Raw genomic sequence first — 21216 nt, forward strand, 5'->3', positions numbered from 1 at the left:
GAAACTGATGCTTAATAATAGACTTTATTTATTTATTTATTTTTACAGAGCCATGGTTCTGACTTTTTTGTTGTCTACTGGCAAAGTTCACCTAAATAACGTAACCACTACCAACAGAAATGTCACATCTTGCGTCCTTTTCCCCCTTCAGTGAGCTGGCTTTTCCACCAGATGAATTTTATTTGCTTTCGCTCTGACCACTGGTTTAATGGAAAAAAAGCAGAAACGGGTAGTTTTCAGGTGTTTCCAGTATCGCCACAGCAAAGAGCCAAAAATCATAAAACCTGCAGCTAAATGGTAGATCTTCTCTTAGATGCTGCCTGAATTATAAACAGTGGAAAAACAGCGACAAATAAAACATCTGAGTTTAGGTTATAGATGTTTAACGAGGGAAGGAAGAAAGGGAAAAGGAAGTAAAAGAGTGAGAAGCTTGGCCAGCATGAAGGTAAACACTTACTGACCACTTTATACACCAGAATGGGAAGAAAAAAAAGAGGTAACTGACTGTGCCATGGTTGTTGGTGCCAGGTAGGCTGGTTCAAGTTTTTCAGAAAATCTGTTGATCTTTGATTTTCACGTACAACAGAGCAAGAGTTTATGATGTTACACTATTAGAAGAGAATAGAATGAAAACATCCAGTCCAGGAGCCTAGAATATTCAGACTGATCAGGAAGGCTACAAAGAAAAAAAAGTCACAAAGAAAAAGTCATCTCAAACTGGTTTCATGAACATGACACAGAGTTCTTCAGAGACCTTCTCCATCGGCAGTTCTGAATTCAACAGAGCAACTTTCAGGATGTGTCAGAACGAGAATTTTCTCAGCATGAATGTGCAGCAATTGCGTGAGGCAATCATGTCAAAATGGACCCGGAATCACAAAGGAATGTTTCCAACACCTTGTCGAGTCCATGTCATGAAGAACTGAGGCTGTTCTGTGATCAAAGAGGAAGCGAGTCCTGGCCAGTGTTCGCATGGTGTTCCTAATAAAGTGGCAGGCATAAAGAGAATACTGAGCGGCATAAATTGGCACAGCATGCTTTTCTGATGTAGTGGAAATACTCTCGGTATTTTACAGCCATTATATACTTACCAGCTACAATTTGGTAGTGAATCTCTAAAATCGCCACAGAGATTTGGGCCTCCCTTTCAGTGTTAAATAATTTTTCTAGACAATTAGAAATTTTCTAGACTGTACAAATGTCTAAGAGCTGCTGTTCAATCTGAGTCTGTAGAAGCTCAATACAGATGAGGGCAGAAGTTTAGGTACTGGGCTGAGTCTCTCTGGTGTGCATGTGTGTGCGTGTGTGTGTGTGTGATGACATGATAAGGCAGGAATATGACCACAGGCAACAGAGAGGCCACTACACTGCTGGCTCACTCTGACTGTCTGGACACACACACACACACACACACACACTCACACTCAAAAACAATAACTAGATGATACACACTCATAAGCATGTTTGCATACACAACACTGTGTGATATTACATCTAGGCCTCACTGCACTGGAACATTCACCTGTGACTCACTCTACAGTAACAACACGGAAATAAGGCGCTCAAGCCATTTCAAACAACCGATCAAAAACATCGAGAGCGTGTTTCCATTCTAGTTATTGCCACAAGCTATATCAGGGAAGGGTTTTTGAAGGGGACAATCCCTTAGGTCATGTTCACAACTCAAACCATGAACAGCTCACTCAGCCACCCTCCACACACACACACACACACACACACACACACACACAGTAATCAGTTCTGAGGAAGCAGTACAGCACTAAACTCCCCCACAGCAGTAAATGGGTTGAAACTCTCGATATTAGCAGGAGTGAGAGCATTCGATGAATATGACAGAACTTGATGATCTGATGCTCTACTTAAGATACCTAGGAGCTTCAGAGGACGTCACACGACAGGTAGAGGATTACACATGTCAAAAAACTAAAAAAAATTATAAATAATAATAATTTAAAAAATCATGATTCACATATATATATATATGTATATATATATGTATATATATATATATATATATATATATTCTTTCCTTTCAGGGAAATGGGACAATTCTTCTTTTTATTTCTATCATCTTATAGGTTCATAAGATAATAAGAAGTTACGAAATGTACATCAAGTCAAGTCTTGCACCCAAAAAAACCCCCAAAAAACCCAATCCTGATTGGCTGTGTAATTCAGTCCAAGACGTAGTTAATCTGTGTCCAGAAAGCTCAGCCTCTTGCAAGCTGGAACACAGCGTACTTGATACATAGATGACAAATTACCACACAAGCACATCCACTTCTTAGTCACTTCTGGGAAGTGAGCTGTAATTTTTTTCTTTTTCTTTCTTTACACAGAAACTTTTATGACATGTAAATGCTGTGTGTGTGTGATTTGTACACTTTGCTAGAGGTGAGAGGAGAAGAACAAGGATATTCGAGTCAACAGGATGCAATATGGGCTCGAGGCACTTGAAGATTAGAACACAAGGTACTTTGAATGACTTGTTTTTTTTTTTTTAATTACGTCACAAAGACTGTCAGCAAAGTACCCTGATCGCTCAGAGCTGGCCTGATTGCATGCTGTTAACCAACAAGAGACTCCTCTAACCACAAGAATTGCATCTCTGCCTACTAAAGAATTTTTTTTCTCCAACCCACTACAGTACACAAACACAGAAAACAGCAAAAGAAAACACATCTTCATGTGATCTTACATTAGGCTGCTTTTACAATGTGTGCTATAATTTTAGACAAAGATCCGCGAGCGACAGACCTGCTTACATTGTGGATCAGTGTGTCGCAGACATTAGCATGTTTTGTTTATATTTCTTCATTACCACTACTGTATACACTGACCAGGCATAACATTATGACCACCTGCCTAATATTGTGTTGGTCCCTCTTTTTTCTGCCAGAACGTGCACTGTGTATTCTGACACCTTTCTATCAGAACCAGCATTAACTTCTTCAGCAATTTGAGCAACAGTAGCTCGTCTGTTTGATCGAATCACACGGGCCAGCCTTCGCTCCCCAGGTGCATCAGTGAGCTTTGGCTACCCATGTTTTGGAGATGCTCTGATCCAGTCGTCTAGCCATCACAATTTGGCCCTAGTCAAATTCGCTCAAATCTTTACGCTTGCCCATTTTTCCTGCTTCTAACACATCAACTTTGAAGACAAAATGTTCACTTGCTGTCTAATATATCCCACCCACTAACAGGTGCCATGATGAGGAGATAAGCAGTGTAATTCACTTCACCTGTCACTGCTCATAATGTTATGGCTGGTCGGTGTATGTAGCTATTGCATGCGTTTCACTTTATCCCAGGCTGCCCTGATGGCTTTCACATGAGCATCGTAGACTTGGATAAAAACTTTTCTAAGACATAAGGAAGGTAGTCTTCTCAGTGGCACTAAATGGCTTATCTAAGTGGCTTATCTAAACTCATTGGCGAATAATTCTTTTACGATATTAGATTTCTGTCTGTATCAGCAAAACTGAGTAGTACAAAGCCATCATAAGAGATGAACCAAAGGCTTTGTTAAATTTATGATGAAAGACATTGAATTCTGAGATTCGAGCTGCGGGCAGAGCAATGATTTACTAGTGTCCTGCGCTCCTGTTGACTAGCAGAGTGCTAATGTAGCACTAAAGGAGCCTTAATGTAATCCAACACACACACACACACGCATTCTTCCTAGCATTCATGCTCTTTTGATCCAGCATTCAAAGGTAGCAGTGGGTTTGATAGACGCGCTAGGCTAAGAGCAGTTCCAAGTGTTCGCATGACAAACTGCCAAGTGATGACTGGCTGGAGCGTCTGAAGGCATGTTTAAAGTGAGGAGAAGTGTGTGCTGTCTGGAGAGAGACGTACTAGGAGGAACTGATCAGACACAAAAGCGGCTCGAGGGTCGGTAGCAGTAACAGATGACCCGCTTTTACATGCTGAGAGCAAGTGCGTCTTGCTACGGGAAACAACCGGCTCTCGTCGAGCAAATACGTACTGAAGACGTTACAGGATTCTCAAATGCAGGAAAATGCTTTATTAAAGTCAGATCATTTTTTGAGGTGCAAAATGATACGCTGCAGCAACACAATTCATTCAAATTGGACAGAGGAAGGCAACGTGTGTCTTGAGAATCCTTCATTAAATTTCCTGGTTTGGGTCCTTTGATACCACACACACACACACACACACAAACTGATCCCTCCAGGTACTGCTGATTATATAAACAGCCTTGAGGACCTGACAAAGCCTAGTCTTGTCACTAACAAAGACAACACAATTTGCTATTCTTGTCATTCACAATCTCTCATTTATATTTCATCTCAAATATGCGGCTCCCATTCCTCAGTCTGTTTCCTCTTCTGTGTTAACGGCTTTGCCTTAATGCACGTGGCTTTGGCTTTATCAGTGTTGGCTTTTCACATCGTATTAGTGAGAAGAATCAACGCAGGAGCTTTAGCAACTTGCGTCCAAGGGCAGGTTCCCAGTGATAACGCTGCGAGAGAACTGAGTGCTGGATGTCTTTACATGCACCGTGTGGATTATTTACAGGTTTTAGGCTTCCCTGCTGTTTAAGCCTTGCTCCATCAACTCCGCAAATCCGGTGAGAGAGCAGCGGGGGAGCAGTCGCTTAGCTTTCTCCCCTCTCCTGTACCGGCCCTCTCTGACAGTACAGGGCAAAACCGCAGTCATGGTGAACAGCCTGGGTTAGGATGACTAAGCTAAATAAACATCAAATAAAATACCCCTGGACGATGGACGCTCGGAACAGAAAAGATCAAAATGCCGAGGCGCTGCGCAACGGCAGCAGAGATTCCGGCTGCAGATTATAGATTTCAGGGCTTAATGAGCAAGGTGAAACTGGTGGAAAGACAAAAGTGTTAGTGTGTTAGACCAAAGCGTCTTTATCTTGGCTTCTATTCACTGTGCACTCCTCTCAGCAGCAGCAAAGACCTTGAACGTGAAACGGATCCAAACTAATTGAGGGCCTAATTACAGGGAGATGTGCAACACACGTGAAACCGGATCCCTGTGGCCATGTTGGAACACACAAACTGTTTACACAGTGGCAAAACATGTATAAGGTTCTGAAAGCCTGTGCAGAGAAAATACAGTGAATAGTATAGTGGTGAATTTGGATTTTTTATACACACACTACATATATATATATATATATATATATATACACACACACACCGATCAGGCATAACATTATGACCACCTGCCAAGTATTGTGTTGGTTCCCCTTTTCCTGCTAAAACAGCCATCATGCACTGTGTATTCTTTCACCTTTCTATCAGAACCAGCTTTAACTTTGAGCAATTTGAGCAACAGTAGCTCGTCTGTTGGATCGGATCACATGGGCCAGCCTTCACTCCCCACGTGCATCAATAAGCCTTGGCCACCCATGACCCTGTCGCTGGTTCACCACTGTTCCTTCCTTGGACACAATTTTGATAGATACTGACCACTGCAGACCAGGAACACTCCACAAGAGCTGCAGTTTTGGAGATGCTCTGATCCAGTCGTTTAGCCATCACAATTTGGCCCTTCATCAAACTCACTCAAATATTTACACTTGTCCATTTTTCCTGCTTCTAACACATCAACTTCGAGGACAAAATGTTCACTTGCTGCCTAATATATCCCACCCACTAACAGGTGCCATGATGAGGAGATCATCAGTGTTATTCATTTCACCTCTCAGTGCTCATAATGTTATGCCTGATCGGTTTATAGATATATGTACACTACCGCTCAAAAGTTTGGGATCACTCAAAAAAATGTATTGTTTTCCAAGGAAACACACACAAAATTAGTCTAAATAGAAAATATAGTTAAAGAACAGGACATGGTGACATGTCAGAGTTAGAAATAATGACTTTGATGGAAATTATGAATGTTTTCTTCAAACTTTGCCTTCATCAAAAAAAACAAAAAACAAAAAAACACCTTTTGCAAGAAATTACAGCCTGGGCATTCTAGCTGTCAATGTTTCAAGAAAATCTGATGAGATTTCACCCCATGCTTCCTGGAGCATCTCCCACAAGAAGGATTGGCTTGATGGAGTCTTCCTCCATAGCTGAAATCAAGCTGAAATATGCAAGTGAACTTGAGCGGTAGTGTGCAGAGAGAGAGAGAGAGAGAGAGAAAGAGAGAGAGAGAGAGAGAGAGAGAGAGAAAGAGAGAGAGAGAGAGCGAGCATTCTAACTTGCTGCTCAGCTTATCACTTCACAAGCTGGTGTGTGACTGTATACGAGAATAATGACAACTCTCTCTAGTCCTGTATTTCTCTAAAACCTTCCTTGGACTGGAAGACTGGTCTTGTGTTTCACTCTGCTGAATGGCGGGAAATTCCCTGGCATTTGATACCGGTGTTAGAGTCAGATTGTGTGAAATGGTGGATTAAACAGTGTTCACCGAATCCTCATGAAGCTTCTCAGATGATTGGAGGTCAATCAATCACCTTTGCATGCATGGCTTGGGAATTTAATCCACACTCTTAATTCCACTGGCCACGAGCCGCACTATAACTACATATGCGTGCAGAATTTAGTTACCTTTCTTGCCCATGTTTTATAAGCTTATGGTAAATAATGTATATCACTATGGCTTTCAGATACAAAATACATACGTAAGGTTTCCATGGTAATGACTTGTACACAGGATACCTTTGAGGCTAAAAATATATGTATTAACAGAAACTATTGTTACTTAACAAAGGAAAATGCAGAATAATTGATGTATTGATACTCTGTATTGAGCACGTGTCGCAACCATGCAATCATACATGATTAAAATTCATGACGCGTCACTGATTAAGGCACAAAAAGTAGTTATGAAAGAACACGGTGGGATGTGTGATTATTGGAAAACTTTGGGGTGGTAATGCATCACGCCACAGGATTCGTTATTTTCCCATAACAGCACAGCCCCGGAATGCCGGCTTTCTTACTTTGTTCTCATTTCTATACCTACAGTAATCACTTCTCATCACATTTCCTGGGTTGAAAAGAAAGCAAATTCCAAATGTGATCCTACCCACTGTTTTTGCTCACTAGACGGAGTGTATAAACAACTCTATGGAGCTCTTGTTCGCTCTAATCCTGATTCTAACTAACAGATCGAGATCTAGCAGCACCTCGTTGTAATAAAGCACTAGCATGATGCAGTACTGAGATAGGACTTAAGCGTGTACATATAGCAGCACTTATACAGTAATGGAAGCTGCTTACAATGAGAGCCGTTTTAATTGAAACGTGTACAAGTCAGAGATTCTTTTTGTGCCGTGAGTGGCTTAGCAGTGAGGATCACAGCTATTTGTATTAATTGAACCCAAAACCCCCCACCCCACCCCACGTTCTGCTCATTTTCACATTGAACTGTTATCTGCAATGCAAAACAGGGCCGGTTCAGATTTTTCTCTAAGTATATAATTAATGCTGTTTCTAAAAAGCCCTCTTCACATGGAAAACAGACGCTCGTGCCGAAACCCGGCGAATTACCGGGCTCACAGAAAACCGCTCTCCATCCACTGTTTAGACTTCCAAACTAATTCATGTAGAATACATAAATCAATGGTTTATACCCACTCCAGACCATTACACCACCTTCTCTAAGCTGCACTTTTCAACTGATCTATTAATATTTATGACAACACCAAACATTTCAAATTGCTACGTTTAAACAATATAAAGTTCAGCGCGCAATTACATAAGCTGTGAGCTGACTTCGGTTAAAAACAGACATTTCCCTAAATAGCAGGCGATATTCAGACCTGACAAATGGTTTTCCCTAGGAGGGGGAAAAAAAAGAGGGAGAGATTCAACATGATAATGATGGCGCGCGAGAGAGAGAGCGAGCGAGCGAGCAAGAGAGAGAGCAAAAGAGGGAGGGAGAGAGAGAGAGTAAGAGAGAGAGAGAAAGAGAGCGAGAGAGAGAGAGAGAGAGAGATGGTGTGGAAGGCTGAGTGAGTGTGTTTGTGTATGTGACGCTGCAGGCTGTGGAGTGAAGTTGCTGATAGTGGGTAGGTTAATAATGTGCAGAGAGTAAAGGAGGAGTAAACAGGGTGCTGCTCTGTGCCTGGTACAGATACATGACCCCTGGAGGTCAGAGGTCAGCTTAGCTATGCAGCACCACTGGTTAGATTCCAGGGCGCTGCTTGACAACAGATGGCTTAAAAAAAAAAAGAAAAAAAAAAGAAAAGAGTTTCTTTTCACACGGCTGGACACACACACACACACACACAAATATACACTTAAATACACTCGTCCACAAACTTGCTCTCAAGGCAAGTCGCAGTATTTACCAGCAGACACGCACACACACATGCCGGCGCATCCTCTAACTTACTCTAGCTTTCTAATAAATGAGCCGAGCTGTTTTCCTCGTGCACCTACGTCTTGTCTGCCGGAGGCGTTATTGAATTGGGATGACGTTTATTAATCCTTTACTGGGCTGTTAAGGCATAAACACCCTCACAGCGTACTGTCAGTGGCATATTGCCTCGCTCACCCCGGCCCGCTCTTCCACGTCAATTACGCCTCTCGACTTTCAGAGGCGCGGCCTGATGAATCGTCCGTAAAATCCATTCGCATTAATACTCCATTGTGCATCTGCTGCTGACTGTAATTAAAGAAGTAAATGACTCATAAGAAAGGATGCATTAGCTGCAGGGAAGGGAGGAAAAAAAAAGAAAGAAAAGAATATAAAGGAGGATAAAGAGGAGGCCGGCACGTGGCGAGCCTTACTGTCAGCAATGGGCTTTTTCTTGTCGGAGTGATCGTGTTTTCATATCGGTGACACTCTGCACGTCTACTGTGGAACGCTCTGTAACTAGCGTAATGAGTTTGTACAGTGATAGCTATTTATGGAGAAGCCGACATACGAAGGCAAACACGGTTAGAGGAACAGCAGGGGAAGGTGTGGAAAGAATGACAGAAAAGAGAGAACGGGGCAAATGGTGTTAAAGGAAGAACAAAGAGATGAAGCGGGGAACAATGCGAGTGGATGATCAATGCTTACACCCGATGCTCTGTGTTCACACACACACACACACTTCGCTGCCCTTACTTTTTCCTTCTGAACTTATGCTGCCTGAGGATCCTCACTATTACGTGCAGTGCCAATTTCCGTACACTAGCTTAAACGGCGCAGGTCTGCCAACTGAACTGAGCATTCAGATGAAGCTCAGGATAGAAAGAAGGGGAAAAAAAAACGGTCTCTTTTATGGTATTGCATTTTTGTTTGAAGAGTTGCATCAGATTTTTTTTTTGGTGAGAACAAAAACGAAGGATCGAGTAATGCGAAAGGATCATTAGGTGTAAACCTTTTTTTTTCCCCAGCATGCAGTCATGTCTCGGCCCTTAGTCAATACTCACAAAGTGCCAAGTTGTGGGAAGCTTTTGTAAACACGGTACATTCTTTCTTTGGAGCAATGCTTAGTGTAGTAACAATGAAGCACAAGCAACGTCTACCACATATGGCATGAAGAAATGATAAACTCATTTGCTAGCTTACTGGGCAAGTAAAAACTCCCAGTCCCATGTTACTGGGTTAAAGAGTGGTAATGTAATATTGTATTAAGCTAGTTAAACACAGTGATACAGACTGAAGCAAACAAATACAGAAACTCCTGGACAACTGTGATATAGTCCTTATCCTCTCCTGATAAAGTCTTTGATGTAGCCCTTCGTGGTTGCGCCATCGGCTGAAAGTCAACAAGTCGCTGGAGCGTGTTTCTGCTCTGAGCTGGAGAAGTCGTCCTCGTGTTGCATGTGAAAAATAATATTCGAGTCTGGCTAGCATCAGTAGGTTGTATTACGTGACTGCATGTTGTGAAGGCTAATATGTGCAATTTATTTTGTCAGGGTTTCCACATACTCGTGTGTTCCTGATTCAGAAAAATCGGTCATCTGCACAATGCTAATTTATCCGACTTGGGGGGAAAAAAAAACAGACATTAGTTAGATTGCTAAAAATCAGATGTAGTTCAGCAGGTGGTGTGATCCAGATGCATGTGTTACTTACATGCCTGTGCTTAGTTTAATCAGGTACGCCAAATTTTTATTTGTGTTTCCTTCTATTTTGCCAATGTCAGGATAGAGTGGGATTTATTTTCTTTCTCTGCTAACTATGAATACAAAGCCTGATAACCCGGTGACAAAACCCGCTTCTCCTGCACCTTTTAACTAACAAAAGAAAGAGGACTAAACATTTCTCTCAGCTCAGAGCACCAACATGTCTTACTTGCCAAGTTGAGCACGGTCTGTGATCTGAAGTTGACTAAAAAGCAATGATGACGATCGTTCTTCTCAAAACACCACCTGTTACACAGAAACACACACACACACGTATCCAATCCAATTCATCTTCTACGTAATCTTCAAAGTATGTTTCATGGACCAATCCACTCGCATTCATCATCCACCTTGCTCAAACACATTGTGTGTGTGTTTGTGTGAGTGTGTGTGTGTTGTGTTTGGAAGATGAACAGTCATTCGGCTGGGTTCTCTATGACATTAGATGTTAGTTGTGAGAGAATATAGAGAATATCTCGATATGCCGCGGCTGGAGCGATTGGCTACGGTTTAGGATTGAGTTGCAGGGAGAGAGGCTGCTCCATGGGAATAACAACTTCTGCTCAAGTCATTCCAACCTGAGTAATGTGATCCTGTACACACACACACACATTCAGAGAGAGAGAGAGAGAGAGAGAGAGAGAGAGAGAGAGAGAGAGAGAGAAGATTGCTTTTGTCTTCAACCAGACTAGTATCTAGCTAGACGATAGACAGAAGTTTCCCTTTCCTTTCGCTGGCAGAAAAAAAAAAAAAATCTAAAAAGGTACAAAAAGAAACAAATATTGTTCTGGGTAGCACCACCTGGTATAAACAACATCCCCTTATCGGACAAAAACCCTCTGGATTTTCAATTCTGTCCAGGGGAAAGTGTTTCTCTGCCAACATAATCAGTGTGCAGAATGAGGAGGGCTTGTTGGTGGGATCAGACGCCTCCAATCTGCACAGTGATGCTCGCTGATGTCTCCTCTGGAGCTGTAAGCCTCAATAAACGTCAACACAAAAAAATTAGGTGGCAAAGCTTACAGGCCTAAAGGAACGTGGGATGAAAATATTAAACACTGTCGCGTGGTGTGGGAAATTATGGTAGTTAGAATTTTCCTGTGCTTCGTGATGAATGCGTCCATTACGAGGAGCTTGGTGTTGTTAGCACGTGTGAAGCGACTTTTTTTTTTTCTTCTTCCACGTGTTAACTTTAATGCCGCGTGTCATATATGATTACATTATGCAGGTACCGCATGTAACAGCATTACAGTTCAGCGGCGCGTTCTTCTTTGCAAACTCTCTCCTCCTTCTTCCTCTCGCACTCACACGCCATTTACCCTCTCATTGCCCTTCTCTCTAGACCAGAAAAAGAGCCACAGTGAATGAGACAAACATAAAGTGAGGAGGCAGCCGGAAATAGCATTTGCTCCGAACAACAAGCGCAGCAGAAAGCAAGGGCACAGCAGCTATGGAGCGGAGAGAAGGCAAAATGACAGACTGCTGTTCACCTCCATTAGCTGCTGGGTGAGAGAGAGAGAGAGAGAGAGAGAGAGAGGAGCATCCAGGAGCATACGACCTGTGAAAGAATCGGAGAGATCTCTTTAAATCCGGCCAGGGCCGTTGCCGCATTAATTCTAGGGGAACCGTAATCTCTCAAGCAAATCAAATTACTCTCATTAACTGGCCAAGAAAACGGCCTCGGTAATAAGTGTGTGTTAAAAAAAAAGTATTTATTACCAATAATCACCCGTTTTAAAATGAAGCAACGCAGCCGACGGGTTTTATTTTTTTGCTGATTAAGGGTAAAAATGAGAAACAGGAAAGGGCGTTTGTGTGCACACACACACACACACAATGAGGACTGTCTGTGTGAAGATGACGCAGTGATTAAGGTTAAAAGAATAGAGGCCATATAAGCTTTAAGGACGTTTTTGTGCGGGCAAGCGTGGCGCAACTAAAGCGCAGACAGAGAGCCAATCTCTGTCTAGTTAACACAGCAGAAATGTGACATTCTCCTTTTTTAATAACGCTCGACAGCATCTAGGGGTAATTTCCTTTAAAAATAAAACCAATTAATTACATCAGAAATGTTAATGGAAAAATATATCAAAGGAGAGATAAATATGATTCGGCGCCATAAAATCAATTAATAGGAGAGGTCAGCGTCTCATTCATTTGCCAGATTAACATAATTACCTATTTTTCTTTTCCTCATTTACTGCTCCGTTCATTTGGGACCGCAGCGCTGTCCCTCTATCCCAGTGGAACAAACAGAGCGAGAGAGAAAGCGAGAGAGAGAGAGAGAGATGGCCTAAATGAAATATCTCCATCCATAGCGAGTGTGCACATTAACACTATGGACACACAGTAATTACATTTCTTACTGCGTACTGTTCGACAGTAAATTATTTTCATTTAGCACTGAAGGCTACCTCTTTATTCACTGGCTGGTCCGGTCTCTCACAGCTAAAATGTACATCAATATGTGAAGTTTCATTTTGGGCATCTAAATAAGAAAATATGTCAATTTAATGGCAGATTATTTTAGATAACTGTGAAAAGTGCAAATAAGAAAAGTAAAAGGAATGGCATAAAGGTGCAGGTTGGGCTGATTTCATTCTAGCCCAGACGGTAGATTCCCAAAGCATTTTCAGTGACGGTCATGTCAGGAGTGAAACGCGCCCGGGTCTGACGTTTCATCTCATTTGACTGACACATCTGTAGCATATCATCGCTAGTGATTAAGGCAGCATAAGGAAACCCAGTCACAATAGTAATGATTCTAAACAAAGCGGGTTATCTACTCGATCATCTTTGCTTCCTCAAAATGAATGTGGAAGAGATAACACACATGCCGTCTATTCGAAGTGCACTTTACACAAAAAGGTGACAGACATGTAGGTTTAGTGATTTGTGGGGTTGAAGGAAATGTTCAGGCTTTCTTCGTTCTGCATATTTGGAATCTGGAGGAAACACGTTATGCAGCAACATTACGTTTTATGACTTAAGACATAACAAAAAAGCAACTGATTATCTTCCTAATGTGATATAATGCAACCCCCCCCCCCTTACAGATGGCGCATCTGTAAAGACCTCTTCAAAATCCTAAACATTTGAAAGCACCTCTTGTTGTGAAAGTGCTGTTGAAGCACTGATCCGCATATTTATTTGAAGTCGTTGTTTACTCGTCCATCTTCTTCGTAAACCATGCGGAGAAGGTCTTGCGCATGTGTGCTGCCGCTGTACAACCAGAGTCTAACCTCAGCGAGAAACCCGACGGTGACCACAGCCACAGTCGTGGTTTTCCAGAGGCTCAATTACATTAAAGGACACTTAGCTACACGAGTAAGGAAGCGAGCGTGCGGATTCTGCGCTCGGATGGAAACAGGCGGCCGGTTGTTTTCCTCCCCTCGCTGATGATAAATGACTACGAGCCATCGAGGTGTTTAGAGATTAACGAGCGAGTTAGAGTGTTTAACACACAACAGCTACTTCAGTGAGACCCGATGCTAAGGATCACATAAACACTTTATAAATAGTGGGCTAGGAGGATAATTATTTTGATTGTGGGCTCTTGTGAAGCTCCCCCACTTTAACATCTGTTTGAAATATGGGCTGGTGTGTGCGTGAGGTCGAGCGGGTGTATGTGTTTCTAACTCCAAAAACAGACACAGGCAAAAAAATAAAAATAAAAAGGATGTCTGTGTGTGTAAACTTGCTTTCCATTTCTTCCCCTTTCTCTGTAGCTCTATCATTTGTTTCTCTCTCTCTGTTCATTTGAAGGTAGCACAGGCACTCTCACCTGGCATCACAGTGGAGGTGGAGTTTGTCAAAAGACACAGCAGCAGGGGATCTTGGGATAGCTGGAGGCCTGCTGTGGAGGACCCAGGCAGTGCTACCGGGATGTGAAATGTTACTGGGATGAGGGCAGCTCCACTCGTTCATTTTGTTATTCTACTGATGAATAGCTTGGCCTAAAATATTAATGTGTCTAAAGATGTGTCTAAAGCAGGCTGTGGTTTATTTTTTTCCGCCGATGGAGAATACCGAGCCTACGCTGTTAACATTTTTATGCAGACCATACAAGAAAAAAAAAGAGGGGTAGTAAATAGTACAACTGGTTTTCCACCAGCTTTTCTATTTTATCCACAAGCTTGGTTTTAAGACTCGCATACTAATCCCCTTTATGGCTTCGTTCTCAATTCCGGCATGTCTCTGTGAACCAGGACCATGACGAGAGAAGCAGGTATTCCTCCATTAGAACTGCAAAGCCACACGACTAGCTGTTATCACAGCGTGCTTCCTACAGTGTATAGCGTGCTCACAGGTGATTGGGTCAAATGCATAGAAATTTAAGCTGATTTCTCTAAACCTTTGATTCAGCTGCTTATTCGGGAGTGGGTTTTCCATCTAGCAAATTGTGAAATCACTACTGTGCATTAAGAAAAATGTATGCATAAAGAATAAATATCATATACAGTGATGGTCAAATAAATAGGTGGCTGTTTTCATCTAGCAATGTCTAAAACCTTATCCAACTCTACCTGGTCATATTATACACTATGGGTGCATCCCAATCAGGTCCCTAGTTCGTGAATCGGTGTATTGTGTACATGAGTTCAGGCCCTGGCTCACTACACACTGGGACTGACGACTCGATTTCTGGCGACATGACTAAAAACTCGCTCTGTGAAAATTCACCATTGCCACTTAACAACAGGCAGGACTGATATCCTTCTAAGATTATTTTTTTATGATGTTTTATAACAGTATTATAGTAAATACTTTGTTTGTTCTATTACATTTCTAGCTAGTGGATTTTTTAAAAGTCTTTCAGCTTAAACGAACCATATGGAGAATGTTGAATAAAGTTTCAAAGCGCTAATATAAGTAATTGATGAGAGCTTCAACAGTGATAACCAGCTGCTTACATTCTAACAGTTTGTTTGACAATTTTGTTCAAGCTGAGAGGCTTCAGAAAATATGACATCATTTCCGGTATGGATGCTAAAGATTTTTTAAGAAGCACATGAAAGAGTTTTGCGATTGAGACTCCCTGGATCCTGACTACTGAACTAGCGAGCTGATTGAGACACCCTCAATGTGTGATACAGTCTCTCTCCCACGGTGCTAGAGAGCTTACGATGAAGTACTGAAGTGCCACAATAAACCTTCTGAGTAACCGTGACAAAACTATCATCATATTTTGCGTTGAAACATACCTTTTTTGCCTCATGTATGTCCAGCTGTAGTAAAGATAGGAACTAGTGCTATATGAGTCAGCACTATCTTCTCATTATACACATGCACACACTTCATTTCCCTGTTCCGCGCACTCCCCCTAAAGTGGGATCATGCCCCGCTGTGTGCCACGGTCCCGGGGTGGCGCTTGGTGACTGATCAGAGCGAGTCACGCTTGGTGCTGTTTACTGATGTGCTTTATCTTGTTCTTTAACAGGCGGAATCAATCAATCCCTGCGTGCCTGTGACCGCACAGCCTCGCCATTCCAGGCACGGCTCGCATGCTCCAGCTCAGCCATCGCCCGGAGTTACCTGAGCCAAATTGGATCAACAAGCTCCGATTCCCCTGTACTGCTGCAATCCGAGATGAAGATCATATTAGAGGGAAGAGAGCAAAGTGAGCAAAGACAGCAGAGTGTGAGTGTGTGTGAGAGAGAGAGAGAGACTTGGCCTGAGCCTCATTGTACTCCCTGTACACCCTTTTTGAAGGCCATTTTTGTCCTTGTATTGACATTAAAGCCTGTTTATTGTACACTGTTCTAATACACTGTACTAATAAGGTGTGTCGACTCTGTATATGTAGATGGAGGAATACACAACACAAATGAGTCTTAGTTCCTACGTCCTAATTTATAAAATCAAAATCCTAGCACGTGTCGTAAAACCCAATAAACAGGATCATAAAAACAGAAAGAGCTAATGAGCACACACAACCACGGGGCAGGCAAATATACTGCTCTAGCATATGCATTATTACAAACCAATTAAGCAGACATTTCTGCTTAATACACCAACTCTTCTTCCTTCTGCTTTCAAACAAGCCTTATAAATAAATAAATAATCAATAAAATAAATGACAGGCATACATGTAAGTTGTAACAGGCTGATTATTTGCATTATCTGTGGAAAGAAAATAAATGTGGCATTGCTTCCGCAGACGGGGATCTGCTTATTCTTATGCGCTAATGGTCGCATGATAGATTTGAAGAACAAACCTTGACTAGCTTTGCCATTTTTTTTCCCAGTTGCCCTACAGATATTTTACATTATTCAATCAAAAATACCATCTTTCTGATTCCAACTTTCTTTTTTATATATTTTAATGTTTAATAGGGGCCTGTGGCTATCTATGAGAGCAATTATTAGATATCCGCAGAGAGAAATTGAAAAATTAATCATACGCTCGACTTTGCTCTTGTGCTGGTACATAGGAAATGGCTGCTGCTCGCTTTCAGTCGTGACGCATGCTCCGCAGGCTTGGAGGCTGCAACAAACAATCACATTAATATCACAATTAAGAGATTTACTTCTGCCGCTCTTTGTGAGGATATCCTGGCGTAGGACTGCGAGGAGAAGATCGGTGTTGATTGCGCGGCGACAAGAGCGATGTGGAATGACGAACGATCATCACCACAACGCACAACACGCAAGCGCTGTGAGAAATTAGTGATATTAAAAGAAGTTCTGTTGAGACATGAAAACAATGTGAATCACCAAAATACTTCTCTTCCTGCGCATTTCTACATCACTCTCACAAACATGTGCACACACACGCTTCCTAACGTATGAGCATGTTTGCTGTACGTATAAAAACACACACCAGCTGCAGCCAAAAACATGTAACCATATGCATCGTAAATATTCATAAACCCACAGCATTTTTTTTTTTTTTTGGCTTTTTGCCCTGGTGATCATGCTAATCCATGTCCATTTTTTTGCTTTTGCAAGCCAGAACATGAGAAAAGCTAAATACAACACGTATAATAATGACCTGGCTCAAGAATATGGGAGTCAATTTCTCGGAATTCACACGATCGATAGTATTTGCATAGATCAGAAGTGTGTGCTGAGAGCTAGGACTGGGAAATGTGATGGTATAATATCAATATTGTGATCAGTTACATCACACTGTACTTTTCTGAGATACTTTGTGCATCGTGACACCTTTTTCTAACATCTTTATGGTTGGATTTTTGTAGCTAACTACAAAACTGACTGGAAGAAGCTAATCTAAACTGCAACAGGATTGTTTCTGGAGATATTCCAGTAACAGCACTACTAATTTACTTGCAGTTTATTAGCAGACCTATATCCCGGGATATACATCACGTATTGGGGAAATGTTCACGTCATAACATGACGTGTTTTGGACGTGTCGCTCGGACCGACTGAGAGCTAGAGTGATGGACTAGGTTAGGTGAAAAGATGGATCAGAGCGCTAATTTTTCATTACAACATCCAACATCTGCCCGACATGCCTGTTAATCTTAATGCCTGGGCCACATTTCAGGATAATCAGGCTCATTTTCCCTCCTCAACACTCGCACGTTTCAGGCTGGTCTTAAATGATTATGTTCTCGGATTACCCTGTAGTGTGGAGAGTGTAAAATCTAATCTTAACAATGATGATCTACTCGCAGGCCAGTTGAGGTGTCCCAGGGTTCGGTATTTAAGACTCAACATCCTGTAGTGTCAGGGAAAGTAGTTGATCTCATGCCTCGATCAACTGTCTCACGTGTCGATCTTGACTTGCAAGGCGGAAAAGCAATGATAGCCCAATACTTTATTGGGATCGGAATTTCGGATTTTTTTCGGGTTCTTGAGAAACAGGATCACTTGTGATACCGTCATCGTAAGCGGGAAAACGTGTGGTTTATTGTGTGCCAACCTTCTAGAGCCATCCAGGACAAGACAACCGGTGGAATCCGTCATTGTATCTGAGGACGCACGCATTTTCGGCATCAATTAAAATCCAATAAATCTCATAAAGTGGTTCGGCATCTATTAGCTCTATGCTGTAAACATTTCTTTTTGCTCAACAGAACATGACTGAACAGAAATATTGCTTAGATTTCAATTCTGCATTCCAGTCACAGACATAACATCTCCTCTTCTCCCCCAGCACCTGTAGAGATCTCATGATGGAAAAAGCAGTGGTGTATTTTCAGAGGTCAGGTGTATGCAGGACATATTCCTGAGTTCTTAGGGAAACGACGGGCGTGTGAAGAGAGAGCGAGGAAGAGACAGACGTGCACATAAAGGCACTGGCTTATTTTCGGTGCCATTTGCTAGCTTGCACTCTCACGGCCCCTTCCCATTACATCATGTCAGAGCCTGTAAACAAGCAAATAACAACAGGGCAGCGAAGCCGGGAGCGCGGCGCTACACACCTCCCTGTGCTGCGAGGGGAATTGCTCTGCTCGTTCTCCCGGCCTACAAAACATTTGTTTTTTTATTGACCGACTAAATAATACATCACATTTTCCTTCTCTCGGGGAGAAATGGAGAGGGAGGGAAAAAAAGGGAAGGATTTATGAGAGGGGAACAGAGGGGAAACTATTTATGGCAGGCGTCATTCACAGATAGGCGAGGGACCATCAGCCATATTTATGGGCCGCCATCATATCATAGACGTCGAATATCATTCTCTGAATGGTACGCAAACTGCCGCTGCTGCCATCTCTCTTCCCGAATAGAGGCCATGTCACATCCACTGGGCTCGACAGGTCATTATTAACAACGGAAAACACACAGGAACAACGCCACACAAGTTTGACGATTACGTTGGAGCCTTTAGATGTCTGACAGTGATAGGTAGATATGAGTCCATATTTTCATCGCAGCAAAATTTCTTGATCCGTTGGGACAGCTAGTATCCTGCGTGTGTCTTTAGCCCTGGTGGGTTAGTTATGGAGAGGCAGGGGAATTATTAGACTCTGTACATCCATTTTAGTCCTATCTGTATCTATCAGGCTACAAATTACGTCTGCGGTGTCTGGTTTATTTTAAGGTTTAAAATAAGGATAAATTCTTTTGAATGGACATATTGATAAAGATTTCATTGCATCCAGCTGGAAAACTTTTTCTAGCACAAAATACAGACGATGTGTCAAAAACTTACTTTATAATAGAAAAATATTTAGTGGAAAATTTAGGAGTGAAAGTAAAAATGCTGCTACTGTAGAGGTTTAACACGTTTTAAGACAAGAGAATTTTTCTTCATGTGAAAACTAATTATTATTATTTTTTTATCAAAACCTTTAGTATTTTTGTTGATTCAGAGGCAGAGGGGATTTTATACTAGTCTTTGCTAACTCCCGCATACTGTAGCACTGTACTCAGGTAGGGACACGGTTGCTCATCCTCAAGCTTAGTCTAGTGGTTTATCCATATTCACACAGATATGTGCTGAATAAAAAGTTCATTGCAGATGACCAGTTGGTCCAGTTGTATCCACTTTAAACTAAATACAAAATTGAGCACATTCAATTGATATACAGAGCACAGTTACTGCTTGAGAGGAAGAGACCTTTGTGTAATTTTTAACCTGTAATTTAAAAGTCTAAATAAAAATTACAATTAGTCAAGTATTTTCCACCACTGGTTGAGTGACTAACTAATGATCATGCACAACCTGTGTGACCACACGCCCTACATAAGTATGTATAATAAAGGTCAGTACAATCCATCTGTATTACAATAATGTGTGTGTAGTATGCATGGAATTTTTGTAGTATGCATAGAAGTGGAGGTCAGGGATCAGTGCAGGCCACTTGAGTTTCTCTTCATCAGGTCTTCATGGACTTCTCTTTAGGCACAGCAGGATTTATGATGAAATATGTTGAGGATAGATCTTTCAAATACGAGCTTCCAACAGTGTGATGGTCAGGAATCCACAAACCTTTAGCCATATAGCGCATCTTAATGTAATTAGATACATATCAGCGGACCACGATTTTTTTTTTTTTAATGAAAGCGAACATTTAACATAGATGGTGTGTTAACCACTATACAATATGAGCCACACATGAAAGAGGCGGGTAGCACATGAAGCAATGGTGACAAATCTCTACTCCATCACTGGCTGTGCGGCCTTAGTGCTGAACCACAACCCTGTGAATCAACACTGCACCTGCACCACATCTAGACATTATGAATAAGAAATACACTACAGGACTTTCACATTAGTGAGCCTGCCTATGATTAAAGTTCATGTCTGCGCACACACACACACACACATATATATACACACACGCACAAAACAAATCCTCACAAACGTGCTCCGCCCCTCCACTTATCTTCACTATCTGTTCGTCTGACACTCAGAATCTCTCATGCTCAAAGCTGTTTGTCCAAATCTCTGGGGTTTCTCAGAGATGCCTTAATCAGGAGCGTGTTCAGTGGATAAACACTATATTGAAACAAATAAGCGCTTGAAAAAGCACAAAAAGGCCCAGTTTTCATTTCAACAGCACGTTTAACCCTCATCATCCCTGTTCCTCAGGGCCCATTCTATGTTAATTGGATCTCCATGGCATTTGTATTGGGGGTGTTAACATGCACAGTCCATGAATATTAATTACCCAGAAGTTTTCGATCCTAGTGGAGGAAAAAAAAAAAAAAAAAAAAAAAAAACTTTTCTTGATACATATTAATTCGGTGAAGTTTTTTTTGAAAAGTCAAAATCTCATTAAAAATGAATAAGCACCCTATTTCCCATGACAATTAATGCATCTTTAAATTGAGTACTAATAACTCGGCTCAAATTGGGCTATACGTAACAGGAACCGTTTTGGCCACAAACTCTTGTTATTGGTCAGCTGCAGGAAAACATTCCAAGTTTTCATTTTAGATAAGACGTCGGCTGTCTCGCCCGATCCTTTGGGACAGCTTATAAGGAAGAAAAAACGAGAAATGTTTCATTGATATAAAAAGTTCAGGCTGCATCTTAATCTGAAATCCTCCTTGACGGGGTTTAGAGCCTTTCGAAATAACCAGCACCACAGAGGGCCGCCTCATTCCCCCAGCTCCCTACAACACCTGCTTTAAGTTTACAGTTCCCCTCTTCACAGCATCAAAGCTCGTCCGCTCGGTGTAGACAATGAGAGGTGCTTCATGCTCC

General features: G+C 41.8%; 1 protein-coding gene across 13 annotated transcripts in view; it reads right to left on the reverse strand.

Annotated features, from left to right (window-relative positions):
- The window catches only part of foxp1b (forkhead box P1b), a 157811-nt gene that overhangs the window by 52953 nt on the left and 83642 nt on the right, over window positions 1-21216 (reverse strand). The window lies entirely within an intron of this gene.

Source organism: Hemibagrus wyckioides, linkage group LG11 (genome assembly GCF_019097595.1).
Source record: "Hemibagrus wyckioides isolate EC202008001 linkage group LG11, SWU_Hwy_1.0, whole genome shotgun sequence".
Lineage (NCBI taxonomy): Eukaryota > Metazoa > Chordata > Actinopteri > Siluriformes > Bagridae > Hemibagrus > Hemibagrus wyckioides.